This window comes from Typopeltis vanoorti, chromosome 11 (genome assembly GCF_054136105.1).
Source record: "Typopeltis vanoorti isolate ZY-2024b chromosome 11, IOZ_Tvanoo_1.0, whole genome shotgun sequence".
Lineage (NCBI taxonomy): Eukaryota > Metazoa > Arthropoda > Arachnida > Uropygi > Thelyphonidae > Typopeltis > Typopeltis vanoorti.
Genome location: NC_143559.1, coordinates 111,187,824 through 111,202,763, shown reverse-complemented (window position 1 = coordinate 111,202,763; position 14,940 = coordinate 111,187,824).

The window sequence follows — 14,940 nt, the reverse complement described above, 5'->3', positions numbered from 1 at the left end:
AACAGTTAAGTTTGCGCCTGAACGTAGTTCAAGTCTAAAGGTAGTGCAACACCAGGGCAACTCATTGTAAAGGTGGGTAAAGCTCTGATCACTATTCTTAGTAAAAAAAAAAAGGTTGAAACCGTTCTGGGTAGTGACCCCACCCATAACGGTTTCAACCTTTTTTTTGAGGTCTCCCACCTTTACAATGAGTTGCCCTGGTGTTACACCACCTTTAGACTTGAACTACGTTCAGGCGCAAACTTAACTGTTTGCTTACTTGGGATTAGGAGTAAAATAACCAAGTTTATAAATTTACTTGGTATATATATATATAAACGCACCAAATTCCGTCAGTTGACAGTATTGATTCACCTACTTACCACATAGCAAAATATTTATCGAATTTAAAAAATGTCTTATTACAACCTACTAACCTTATGGTGAGATTAGATGTAGAATCTCTATTTACGAATGTACCCCTCAAAGAGACCTTACATTTACTGGCCGACATCGTCCCACAAGATATCGTAAAATTATTCGATTTCGCGATGCGTTCTGGATATTTCTTGTGCCAAAACAAATTCTACAACCAAGTTGGAGGAACGGTCATGGGAAGTCCACTTTTACCTGCTCTAGCCAGCTTTTATTTGGAATATCTAGAAGACAACCTGTTTTCATCTATATTCCTTCAACCATCCCTTCAGGTGAGATACATATACGACATTTTTTCAGTGTGGCCTCATAACAGCTTCCTTACCTTCCTTTTTAGCCAATTTCAATTCCTTACATCCTCGTATTAAGTTTACCATGGAGATTGAAAAAGACAACAAGTTATCCTTTTTAGACATCCTCCTCATCCGTTCACCTTAAGGTATTCTGATAACAACAACAGTTTACAGGAAACCAACTTTTACTGGACGTTACATTCTCAAACAATCTGCCCATGATCCTTATCTAAAATAGGAATCATAAAATGTTTAATCCGACGAGCAAGAAGTAATTGCTCAACTCCCCATGAATTACAGAAAGAACTTTCAACTATCAAACATCACATGCAATTAAATGGCTTCTCCGAAAAAAGTACACAACTTCTGTTTGATTCCTGCAATCCAATCCAGAACAACAAAGAATCAATGCGTCGAGTTCCAATTCCACATATTACCGGGATTTCAGAACCAATTTCAAGAATTCTGAAGAAATTTGATTTAACAGCCAGTTATATCCCTATTAACAAAATATCCACCTATTTTCCCATCACCTAAAGATAAACGCTCAACTATGTCGCTACCTGGTGTATATCAAGTTCCTTGTAACTGCAATCTGTCGTACTTTGGACAAACCGGACTCTCTATAGAAAAACGAATACAAGAACATCAAACGTACATTCTTCACAACAAATCCGATGAGTCTGGATTGGCTCAGCACGGGATAGAGACAAGCCACAACATTCTGTGGTCCGGGTATCGCCTTCTACACAGATGTCGCTATAAATTCGAACAGGTATTCAAAGAGAGTGCTGAAGCCTTACATCAACGCCCTAACTTGAATCGAAATGATTGCCTATCCTTGTCAGACATATGAGAAAGTTTAATCCGGTTAACACACTAAAAGTTTTTTTTTTTTAATTGAGACCTTTAATTCTTACATTAGTCTAATGTTTTCGTTAATTAAATTTACAAATTAAGATTGTTATATGAAATGTTTAGTTGATAGCTATAATTTATTCATCACTCTGATGAAATTCACCTCTCCTTAGTGCTTAGCAATGTAACATCACGCGGCTCGTTCTACTTTTGAATGATTAATTATTGGTATTCCACCTTGTTAAAAACTGTTCCGATGTAGACACTGAAGATAGCTTGTTAGTTTCAGACCGAAATATTTGGCAAAAATTAAAATATTCTTGTGCTAGCATGTTTATATTTCTTAATTTAATGTCCCAAGAGTCTCTCAAGAATAGAACTGATTCATTTATTTTAATAAGTAAAGAGAACTTAATCAGTTATCTTAAGAAAAAAAAACAAGATTAATTTTAATTTCAGTCATGCTTAGACAAATATTTATCTGTTAAAATCACCACAATAAAAGACTTCAGAACTCTAATGTTTACTCCCAGTTTAATTATTAATTGAAAGTCATCATATTTTGAACTCCATTCTTTCGAATTTGTTTGAACACACGATCACAATTTTTATTCATAAACAATACATGAGATGCCTTCTTTCCTATTATTCTATAAATTATCTCTTATATTCAGTAGTTAACATAGCAACAGAAGCAATTACTCACCGCATTAATATTCTGATGAGACAGAAACACGACATATTCGGTTGACATTGGATATTTTTGCAGAGAAATACGAAGTCCTCAACAATAATGCTTCACATACGCTAATAAAAAATCTATAAAATGCTGTTTGATGACAATGGACAGCGCGTTGTTCGATATTATTTGAATCTAACAATAAAATTATTCTGATTATCTGCAGATTTGACAAGACAATCGTATATCTTAAATTTATATTAATACTGGTCGAAAATATAAAAATAAATTAAAAGGTTTTTTTAGATACAAAAGTTAGGTTATTAAATTAGGTGGCAACGATGCCAGTATGACCTGTTCACAATAGAGAAACGAAAACACAATCTAAGATTCAACATTCGTAACATTTTGCGTTTCATAAAGTTATTCTAAATTTTTCGTTTAAGAAACTGACGTTAATGGATACCTTCATGCTTTGTTTACTTAAAGTCAGCTACGCACATATGACATATATGACGGCTTAATAGTGTTATTAAGCCATCGCATCCAAAAATGAGGGGAGGGAGAGAGAGAGAGAGAGAGAGAGAGAGAGAGAGAGTAGGACAAGAAAAAATTTACAAGAGCTCTTCAGTTAAAGTTCAGCTATATCGGATTTTATGACGCTGGAAATTGTTTTTTTTCCTGCAAGAGAGGCAAACCAGCCACACAACACACACGCACACAGTTATGAGACGCAATGCACTGCGCTCATCATTTTTTTTTTTTTTTGCTTTCCTCGTAATCCAAAACACTAACACCATTGCGATGGTTATTAAGTTCCTAACCATTGTAATTTTGTCCAACTTTCCATCTCAATTATTCATATTTACTTCTGATCGCATTTCTTGTAGATATTTCCCATAAGTCTTCTTGATATTTATACGGATTTAATATTTTCCTTATCAAAGTAATTACTTCAGCTCTCAAGAACGTTCTTCTCTTCGGATTTTTATAACACTATTACAATCTTTGATTCAATTTTGTGGTTCTTCATTTCTTATTAGTCTCCGCCGAAATCTTGGGCCACCTTTTCCATATTTGTATTCAATGTCCTCTCCAAAATATTCTTATGACTTTTGCTTAGCCACTTTTGCATTTACGAAGGTAATCTGAAAAGGTCTCGGCCTAATGAAACACGAATTTATAATTTCAAAATTATTTTTATTTTTCAATATAATCTCCCTTCAGACTAATACATTTATTCCAGCGATGGTCCAGTGCCATCATCCCCTCCCTATACTGGTTCTCAGTAGAGATCTGCAATTTACCCCTTTACAGCTACAATCACCTCTTGATTCGAAGGAAAAGACTGACCAGCGAGGAAGAGTTTTAGTTTTTGGAAGATATAGAAGTCAGAGGAAGCTAAACCTGGGGAATAGGGTGGATCTTCCAACAATTCATAGAAAATATCCTTTAATTTTCCCATTGCCTTTGTGGGTAGGCGCATTGTCCTGATGAAAAATGATTTTTTCTTCTGCAAACACGGTCTCTTCTCAGGAATTTTTTCGTCTAGTCTGGTTAAAGATCGGAATAATATTCCCAAGTTATTGTTTTACCCTTTTCAAGATAATTAATAAACAAAATGCCTTTAGCATCCCAAAGCACCGATTCCATGAACTTTCCTACTGATGGAACCGACTTTGTCTTCTTTGGTGCCCAACAACCGACTTCTGTCCATGTTTTGACTTTTGTTTGTATTCTGGTCTGTAATGGTGAATCCAAGTCTCACCCATAGTAATAAATCGACGCACAAAATCAGTTTTATTCTTGTTAAAGTGCTCCAAGCAGTTTTCAGAGATTTTCATGAGAGTGCGTTTTTGATCTAATGTGAGCAAGCGGGGGCACCTATCTTGCGCAAAGCTTTTTCATTTGGAATTCTTAATACAAAATATATCCTACACGTTCTTTTGAAATGCCTCTAGTCTCAGCAATTTCACGCAGGTTGATTCGCCGGTCATCCAATATTATATCGTGCACTTGATCAATGATTTCTGGTGTTGTTACATTTTTGGACGTCCTTCACGTGGGTCACCTTCAAAGCTTGTACGGCCTCGTTTAAACTCGGTAGCCCATTTCTTAATAGTCGAAAACGAAGGAGAAGAGTGCCCATAAACTTTTATGAACTTCGAATGAACTTCTTTTGGCGTTAAACCTTTTTTTTACAAAGAATTTTATAACCGCACGATACTCAAGTTTATCCATTTCAAGGGATACAGACAACACTTTTGCTTCAGACAGCTGTATAAAACAAACTACTGGATAGAATTACTTGCAATTTCACACAGATGCTTATAACAGATGTACCAACTTAGAAAAAAAAATCGTGCCGATAGTGTTGCCATCTATGGTACAGGCCGAGAACGTTTTAGACCACCCTCGTAGGTTTCCTATATTCTTCTCTCCACTCTCTAATATTACGTCTATACTACAAGTACCAGGAAATGCAAATAGAGGCAGCCCTCGGTTTACGACGGTCCAATTTACGCCAGCTCACAATAACGTCGGTTGCCTGCGCGTGCTTTCTTACTGTAGTGTGGTTGACCGATAAACGACGCTAGCAGGCACTCTAATGTTGGAGTGTTTACCGAGCTACAACGACGTATATGTATCCAACCTAGTTTTAATGTCGAATCTACCTAATTGTTCTATTTAATTTTTTTTTTACGTACATACGTATTTAAATTGATAAAGTACGTAATTACATAGTCTGATATAGAAGTGCAGAAAAATTAGCAGAATTCGGTGTTAAGAAGGCGCGGAAATCAATCACACTTCAAAAGAAGATGGAGGTGATTTGAAGAATGGAAGATGGGCAGACAGACACGTCAGAGGGGTAGCTAAGGGAGGGCGGAGAAGGTGGTTGGAATTAAAGTTTTACTTCAAACATAAACAGTGATTTTTAATTTATTTCCCTATACGAAGTTTTGACTTTTTGTAGCATTTTTTGTGTGTATTAGAAGAGTGGAAAACTCAGGGACCGCCCAGGGCGGCAAAAGCTCTAGCAACACCACTGAGAGACGTACTAATGTCTGTAGAAGTATGAACTTACCTCCATCGACTGTTACTACAATTATGAAAAATGCAGATAGAATAAAGCAGTCTGCGCAACAATCTATGGCAACACTAAATGCAAAACATGTAAGTTATAGCAGGGGTAAACGTCATGAAAAAATGGAAAAATTATTACCATTATGGGTGGATGACTTGAATCAGAAAAACATTCCTCTGACGCAGGCTGTTATAACTGAGAAAGCAGAAACAATAGTTGAGGATCTTAAAAAGACAGATGGAGGTGAAGAAACATTTTTAGGAAGCAAAGGTTGGTTCATGAGATTTAAGTCTCGAAGTAAGTGCCATTGTGTCAAATTATGTGATGAGGCGGAAAGTGTAGATGTCGCGGCAGCGACTTCTTTTCCTAAAGAATTTCAAGACTGTGTAGAACAAGGAAGTTTTCCTTCTGATCTCATTTTTAATGTTGCTGAGACTGGGCTACACTGGAAAAATTGCCATCACGCATCTTCATTTCCTGTCAAGAACGTTCCGTTCCAGGTTTTGAAGCTGCAAAAGATAGACTTACCCTTTTGTTGGATGCAAATGTCTGTGGAACTTTGAAGCATAAACCAATGTCGGTGTACCATTCACAGACACCATGCGCCTTCAAGGTCTAAAAGTCATTGCTGTATTGGAAATGGAACAAGGACGCATGGGTTACACAAGACGTTTTTATAGATTGGTATGCAAATTATTTTTGTCCTACCGTGCTTCGCTTGTGTAAAGAAAATGATTTGTCAGCCAAGGCATTGTTTCTCTTGGATAATGCCTTTGGACATCCTCAAAACCTTGCTGAAGTAAGAACGTCATTGGATGTCAAGGTTGTTTACATGCCCCTAAACATAAAATCGCTTTTGCAACCGATGGATCAGGGGATTATATCAATCTTCAAAGCCTATTAATTACCTCCGTATAATATTTATGGAAATGGTAAGAGTCTTGGACACTTCAGGAAAAACTACTAAAGACTATTGGTGGTCATTCGATATTTTGAAGGCATTAACAACATCGAGGCAGGTTGGAACGACGTGTCAGCAACGTGTCTAAAAGGAGCATGGCGAAAACGTCTTCCAGCATTTATGCACGATTTCGAGAATTAGAGCAGCAAGAGGAGAATGTTATTGAAGACGTTACCAAGCTCGCGCGAGAAGTGGGATTGTACGATATTACAGCTGAAAATGTGACAGAAGTCTAAGAGAGCCATGATAAATCGCTTTCCAATGAAGTCTTAAAAGAATTATCCGAACAATTAAGTCAACATCGAAAGGAGGAGAAAGAAAACGAAGAAGGTCCTCTTAGAGATATGAAAACGGCCGATTTACAGAGCATCCTTGCAAGCATGGAGACATTCACTGATGAACTCTGCGAAATTGACCACGATTGGGAGCGGAGTGCGAACGTAAAAAGGAGTGTAATCACATCTATTCGACCTTACACTGAACTCCTTAAAGAAAGAAAAAGAAAATCTAGGCAGTTAACACTGAATACTTATTTTTAAAAAAATGCAGGTCATCCGAAAGCAAAACCTTCAACATAGAAATATGTAATATCTTTTCGAAGTTTCATATTTTTTGTATATAATTTTGTTTCGTTTTCGTTATTAATAATTTTATTAATTATTAATAAATAATTAATAATTATTTATTAATAATTTTAACAAATATGACATAATATTTTAACAAATATATATGTATGTATGTATTATCAAAGCTTTAAATATAATAATGCTACATATTTTTTGACGGCGCGGAACATAACTTCATACCTCCCATTAAAATTGGGTTCGTTTTATGCCGATTCGGTTTACGCCAGTTTTTTCAGGAACGGAAGTGAGGCATAAACCGAGGGCTGCTGCCTGTAATGCAATAAATTAAAAAAGAAAGTTTTATCGAAAAAGCTGCTTGTTTTGTATATCTTTTATTTTCACAAAATTTTAATGAAGAGTATAAGCTACATAACTAGAACCTCAACGCAACCTTCAAAGAATGTGGAGACTCTGTTGGGGTGGGGGCATATGATCGATCCATGATTAATATCTACCACCCTGTTGGATTCCATTAAGAAGTATCCATCTAGATACTGACCGAGCTGGTATTGTATATGTTTATGTGTGTGGTTGGGGGGGTTACATATTTTTGCTTACTCCCTCACACTCCAAGTGGTTTAAAACTCTAAAATTCAAAATACAAAGAAAATACTGTAACTTTACTCCAAAGCTATCCTACACCCAGGTTCTTATCCCAGGATGTAACTCAACCTTTTAAGTAACCCTAATAACACATTAAACCCATTAACACATTGAGTCTTCGAAAGCTTCATAACCAAGAAAAAAAATCTTTAAATAAATAAATGAAGAAAAATAAAATCAGAAAATAAAATTCAGCAAACGTCTTTTATTCCTGTATACGGATTAGGCGAGGCCGTGTCTATCCCTATGGAACTTTTGGATACTTGGGGGAGGCAGTTCCATCTCCACTGGTAGCCAATCACTGATAGCTGGTCCAAGACTATCACTGATTAGACGTGACCTCCGATGAATCTAGGCGGCTGAAAAGTGCCGCCATCTCGTGGTCCCTAATCCTAACACTGTGTTTTACTGTCTCGAAATAGTGTGGGTTCTACGTTCAATTTTATTTAGTTTACAGGACTAAAAACCCGAGTTTCAGATGATTACCATCTTGATGGATTTGGAATTATCATCTTCACGAGCCATGTTATTGCAGTTCATTCTACAATTCCCATTGTTGCCATCTTCTTCCCTGTAGTTATATAAGAGTCATTCGCAGAGGCTCAAGTTCTTCTGCATGACGAAAGCTCTTCAACCTAAGATCCATAACGTGTAGAAGAAAGGTAAGATGAGAATTTAAGCTCTTCTGTCTTGCAGTATTGTGTTCACTACCCAAAAATTTCGGGGCGAAAAAAAAAGCGAACTTTTTTTTTAAGACGACTGCTACCTATGAAAGGAGCTAAACCTATAACACGTGGCTGGACTAAGGAGATTGCTATTTTTTTATGTTTTATAAAATATAAAATATGTATATTTTTGTAATTTATTTCTTTTTACATAATACGAAAACATTGCTGTGAAGATCACACTTGGAATCGTTTTCTAGGAGGCTTTAGGCCTTCGATAAGTGAGAAATTAAAATCACATGAAAACAGTTACATAATTCATTGAAAACGCAACTGAACATATTTCCACAGTGTGTTCTGTTATGATAAAAGAGGTTACGGCGAATGAGTATTTCCTAGTGTAAGCATAAGATCCGTAGCAGGAGGGAGGAATATCAACTGCCACTGTACTATCAGTATACCCTGCTCATGAACAGTACAGTACCTAATATAAACTGGGATTAATTAGGAACAGAAGTCATCGAAAGCAATCGGACCCCCCCCACACACACACATACTTGTGGAACAGGATTCATATTTTTTTTTATGTTGAGCCCATACACGAAAGGTTGGTAGATCAACCTATAGTCATATTTTGTGATTCGAGTTTTAAAATTGTAGTATGGATATTTTAAATCTGAAAAACAATTAAAAGCTCCTTCTATAGGACATTAGTACCGTGTATGGTTTTCATATGCTCCATTTGGCATAATCTGGCTCATCTTTGTATATTGTAGCTATAAAGTGCGTTTTTTTTTTAAGTTTCCACTTAAACAAAACCTAGTCTCCACTTCATAACAAGTTGGATCGCATGTTAAAATACCTAAATTTGATTAGAATTTACTGGAACACGACCATACTCATTTCTACCTGCGTGATTTTTCCTCTTACTGCAATCATTGAAATATCCTTTTAGGGTCCTAAACTCGATATTATTTTGAATGGAACAATTCTTGCAATTCAATGCGCGAAACGTTTGACATTAATGTCAGGAGCTTTTAATTGTTTTTCAGATTTAAAATATCCACGCTACAATTTTGAAACTCGAATCACAAGATATGACTATATTGACTAGAAAATAATCAAAAGTATACTATATTATTTAAGGTGTGTGAGTATTATTAATTTTTTTAAAAAAACATTTTCCCACATCCTGAATAATAATAACATTTTCATTTTATTTTTTATAAAATTTCAATATTTAAAATTTTTTTATTACTGTATTACTGAATTATGCATACGAGATTTGTCATTCTCAAGGAGTTGATCATATGATGTTATAGTTACTAAAATTAAAAAAAAATCCATTAGCTGAAAATTGCAGAGTTGAATATTAGTAACAAGAAATTTAAATATTATGAAGAGTTGTCATTTCCAACCAAAAAAAAAAAAAAGCGCTTGGATGATCCAAACAATGGTTTCTTGATGTCAGTTATTATATAGTTGCCAATTTTTGGACAGATTGTTTCGTTATATTTTTATTTTTTCATTTTGGTTTCTGAATTGTAGTAGTAGTTGTAAACCGATGTACATTAACGGTTTAGTTTTCTTGATTATGTGAAGAAAGATTTCTTCGCATTATCTTCACATGATCAAGTCGCTGAGTGCATTTTACGTAGAACACAATGCGGGCAATCCGGTGGACAGTGAGACAGCTGATTTCTAATTCTCTAATTTCAAAATAAGAAATTTTGCAAATATGATGTTACGTTCAGCTGCTTTGCAAAGGATATAAAACTTTTGCCTGATTGTCAATGTTGGGTTAAAAAAATTAAAATTGCTTCAAAACAGAAATAAATAAAAATAGATAAGATAAATATTCCTTTATTTTTAAGAACGTTATTTTATTTATTTAAAGTTCACACTTTGACTTGGACATGCTAACAACTTTTCTATAAATGCAGTCAACTTCATATTAGCAATGTACAAGCACATCAGTAATTTCGTTCTTGTTGCTACAAGTTCTTGTTATCAGAAGTTCTTTCACTTTTAAGAAAATTATGAAATGCCTTTTACTTCAGCTGAACAACTATCGTTTATTGTATCTTAATTTCTCATACAATCCGCCATCATTATTATTAATTCTTAATTTTAATTTTTTTATTTTTCTTGATTAAAATGCTAACAACATAAAATAAAATAATTTGTAAGTTCAACAAATCTTCATCATCGGCCTGTAGTACTCTACAGGCCGATGATGAAGATAGACTGAGAGTAAGCAGATTTTGTTTGAGTACCATTTAAGTGGTTGCGTCTTCCATGGCCAGGGCAAGTCTCTGCCAAGGTCAGTAGAAGACATACTCATTGTTAGAATACAGTTAGCAAAGCTTCAGCCTCCGCTTCCACTTCTTTAACCATACCTATTCCATTTGTGAAATACCATCTTGGATCTGTTAAATTCCCATTGGCCCGCTCCATCCTCGCCCTCTATTGGCCCGAGAGGGTTTTAGACTTTGCAGGCCTGGGAATCCTATTGAAACTTATGGTCTGAAAAGAAAAGACTGATAGGACAGATGAAATTTAAATTTAAAGCTGGACTTGAAGTTGGTGGGTTTTTATTAAGACAGTTGTCTTTACTTGGGTTGAGGTTCTCTCCAGGGAAAGGTGCCAGTCCCTGAACTGGATTCTGTCTGCCATGCATTCTCAGATTAAATTTGAGACTGCATGGTAAAACGGGAGGTTAGTACTTAAAGTAACAATATTAATTCAAATACTTCTATGATGCTAATGTTAGTAAGAAAATATTAGTTAAATACTAGATTACATACTGTTTAAACGTTTCCTATGAATATGTTTCACAGTTACTTCTGGGTAAGTATAATTTTTTAATTTGTTATTATAATATTATATATATATTTTTTTTTTTTTTATAGAATATATAGAAATAACTCACTCTTAGTTTAGCTTAATCCTAATTCTTCCATTCTTGCATGGTAGTTTTTTTCAGCTTCTCCGATTAGGTCTAATGTTTTGTCTTGCAATATTTTCTGAACGGTATTGCATATATCTGTCGCCTCCTCTTGGTATATACCTGCAATGTTAAAAAAATCGCTAGGCTCAAGCTGGTTTAAATAAATGATCACATTATCAGACCATACCAGACCTGCAGGTCTATGTTTATACATTGCATTGCAGAAAAGGTAAGGTTCACCGTTCAATTCCATATCTTTTTTCAGTTTATTGAAAGTCGCTCGTTTTCCCGAGAAATGTTTCAGGGCTATATCTCCTATTTTCAAGATAGCAGTTTCTTGATTGTTGTAGATTGCTTGAACTTCACTTTTCTTTGATGTTATCGGTTCCCTTAGCTTTGGTTTAGAGGATTTTTCTTCCTTTCCTTTGTTCGTCTCTTCCTTGTTCTTTGGTAACCTGTTTCGTTTGGTCTGTAATTTGTTTCAGTTTCAATATCGGTTTTTTAAGTTGAGGTTAGTCTTTTTTTCCTGATACCGGTGCTGGTTCTTTCTTTTCCTCTGCTATTTTTGATTTATTTAGAAATATCTTCCAGGACTGCAAAGTTTTCTACATCGTTCTCCTTTTCTAAAGTTTCTATTTCTACTTCTGGGGATCTTCCAAAGATATCTTGCTCCTTGGCTCTTCTGTAGTTCCTGTTTCCTTTCCATCTTTTATTAGATTTTGGTTATCCCTTTTTTTTGGCAGTCTGTGCTTAGGTGGTCAAAAGAACTGCACCTCGTGCATTGGCGTACTACACCTGAGTAGTTGAGCATTAGCTTCCTCCCAGCTACTGTTACTATATTGGGGGCACTTGTTTATCCATTAACATGGTTATTGTCATGTTTCCTGTAAAAATGACAGGAAAATCTTTATGCCTTTACCTCCTAATGCTAATTTCTCGGCCGTAAACGGCTAAACTTTCTTTTATCCACTCTTCTTTTAGTTCAAGAGGGACTCTCTGGATTCTGATTAGCTTTCGAGGTACGCCTACTGTATCTGGGATAATTTCTCTGTCTTTGTAGGTAAAACCTCCTAATAGAATGTCTCTGGCTTTTGCACTTACTGTAATTTTTGAAACCTGTTACCAGGGAAGTTGGTAATCCAGGTTATTTCATTTCCGATTATACTGATAATATGCTTTAAAAGATCAGTTTCATTTATGTCATCTTCTCCCGGCACCTGAATCTGCAAGGTGTTCGGTCGGCCAAAAGAGAAGGGAGCCATCCGAATGGACCGAAAAACCTAGCCAAGGACAGAGGGGAAGAAAACGCGTAGTGTTGGGAGGGGGGATGTGCAGTGCTCTCACTCGGCCTCAGCTTAATTTACCTATCTCCCTGTAAAGAGGGATCATGTAGATAATGACTGGGATGGAGCCGGTGCTATGTGAGAACAGCTTACACCTCTGAAAAAATTAGTGTTTTTCCTTGCCCCAGTCCGGGGTTTAAGGTCCTTTAGGACTTGTGTTAGTTCTGTAATATACAGATACTACACGGTATCTTTATCTGATCAGTTTGATATCCAGTGTCCTAAGACTCATATAGATATCAAATAGATATCAAACCAGTCAGAACAGATACTACAATCTTGTTTAGCCGGATGGCCGAATTTTATCTATTATAGAAATATAACATAACAGATACTACGTTTTGCCCGTAGCCAGCAGATCAGTCGAGTACCGATCACTTTAAAGTACACGGTATTACCCGTCATCATTTCTGTTTGCAAGCTAAAAAGCCCGACTTTGGAGGGTAAACTTCATGATGCAGAGTCTATTCTCTGTTGATCCTAATCATTTCCTATCCTAACTCTGTCTTCAGAGGGGAGTGGAAACCTCCCCTCTAGGTGACAGTGTACCAACTAATTGTCCTAGCAATGGGAAATGGGAAATTTTTTAAGTCTTTTCGACATATCGGAGCAGGTAACTGCCCAGAACAAATGTCGTTTATAAGAATTGTACAATATATATTATTTTGATAAGTAAAATTATAAGGTGCATACTAATATTATTAAATATATTACAAAAATATTTTGAAATTTTAATTAATTTTTCTAATTTAAAATAAATTTTTAATTCAACACATTATTTTAATAATAATTTACGTTTTTACGAAAATTACATCATACTCAATAACTCCCTATGTTAAGAATTTTCCTTCTGCCATCCGGTGTCGTATATAGCACGTTAGGTTTGCGATTGGTTTGCAATATTTTAGATAATTTAATTTCCTGTAACTTGTTGATTGAATAAATATTATTTAAAAAAATTAGACGGATTCACGGTAGGATAAACAGGATTAAATTACTAATATTTGCTGAAAGCAACTACAGATTGTAGTTGCAATATCAATGAAGTCAGAATAAATGATGAAAAGCATTTAATACGCTATTAGAAGTTGAAACGAGAATCTATTAATAAGTTACTGCCTATATATTAACGATTTTTTGAGAGAGAGAGAAAAAAAAATTACAAATGCAGTTATATACGAACTTTGACAGGAAACGGAATGAATCCGTAAGACAGAGAGTGGGGAAGTGTAACTTTGAGAAGTACGAAACTAACGTCAAGCATTTGTAGGTTTCATAACAGTTTTCCTTCTTAATTCTCGTCGTGTGGTCATTCTACCGGAATTTTGAAGTACGTCTTTGAAATACATCCAAGGAAATCATCAAATCCTTTAAAGGACTTAGCAAAACTAAATAAAATTCTCTTCTTTCAACACGTGGCTCATTTTCTTTTCTTTATTATACGGAATATAACTACCGTGTTATAACAAGCCTGACCTTAAGGCAGCGTTTCTCAACGTGGGACGTACGCCCCACAGGGGGGAAATTTGAATATTTTGGGGGCAATTAGAAAATGATGTTGCATTCGTCACCTCATCACTGATATACAGCATTCAAAACACTGATCATTGTCGGCGAGAGGGGCCATCAAAATCTTTGAGGCGTTGAGGTGGGGCATGATCCAAAAAAAATTATCAAAAAAATTATTATTATCAGGGGTGTAGTCGGGAAAGGGCGACGCCCTGGTACTTTTTTTAAAACTATCAAAATTTTTAAATTCATTATAATAAATTATAAGAATTATAATAATGACACTTATAATGCATTTCCAGCTTTCGGTCAAAAAATAGCAGCTTGCCGCTCTTGTCATTTTCGTTTCCGAAAACAAGGCAATCTCTCTGCACATGGCCGCCGCTATAATAATAATAATAATATTTTTTTTGAATAAAAATAAACTCTTTATTATATCTTGCATACAATTAATAATTACATTATAAAATTATAGAAGTTACAAAATTTAAAAATTATAAAAAATATATTTTTTTATTACATATGATACATATATTACATGCATTTAATAACATATGACACATACATCACTTACATTTGATTACATATGACACATGCATGATTTGATTACATATGGTGTGTGTTATGATCCATCGAGTTTTCCGACTCCTGGCGACTCCACGAACATACACTTTAAATTCCGATCTCTCCCTGACCATGTCTTTCAGAACCTCCAAGCGCACTCCAGTTGCTTCTTTAACTCCATCCACCCATCTAATTCTTGGTCTTCCTCTTCTCCTGCTTCCATCAACTTTAGCAAGCATCATAATCTCCTTCAGCCTGTCATTTGCTCGCATATGTCCGAAATATGACAATTTTTGCTTGATAATCATAGCTTCAAGGGAGCAATCTGGCTTTATTCTGTCTATCACTGATTTATTGGTTTGCTTTGCAGTCCCTGGTATTCATAGT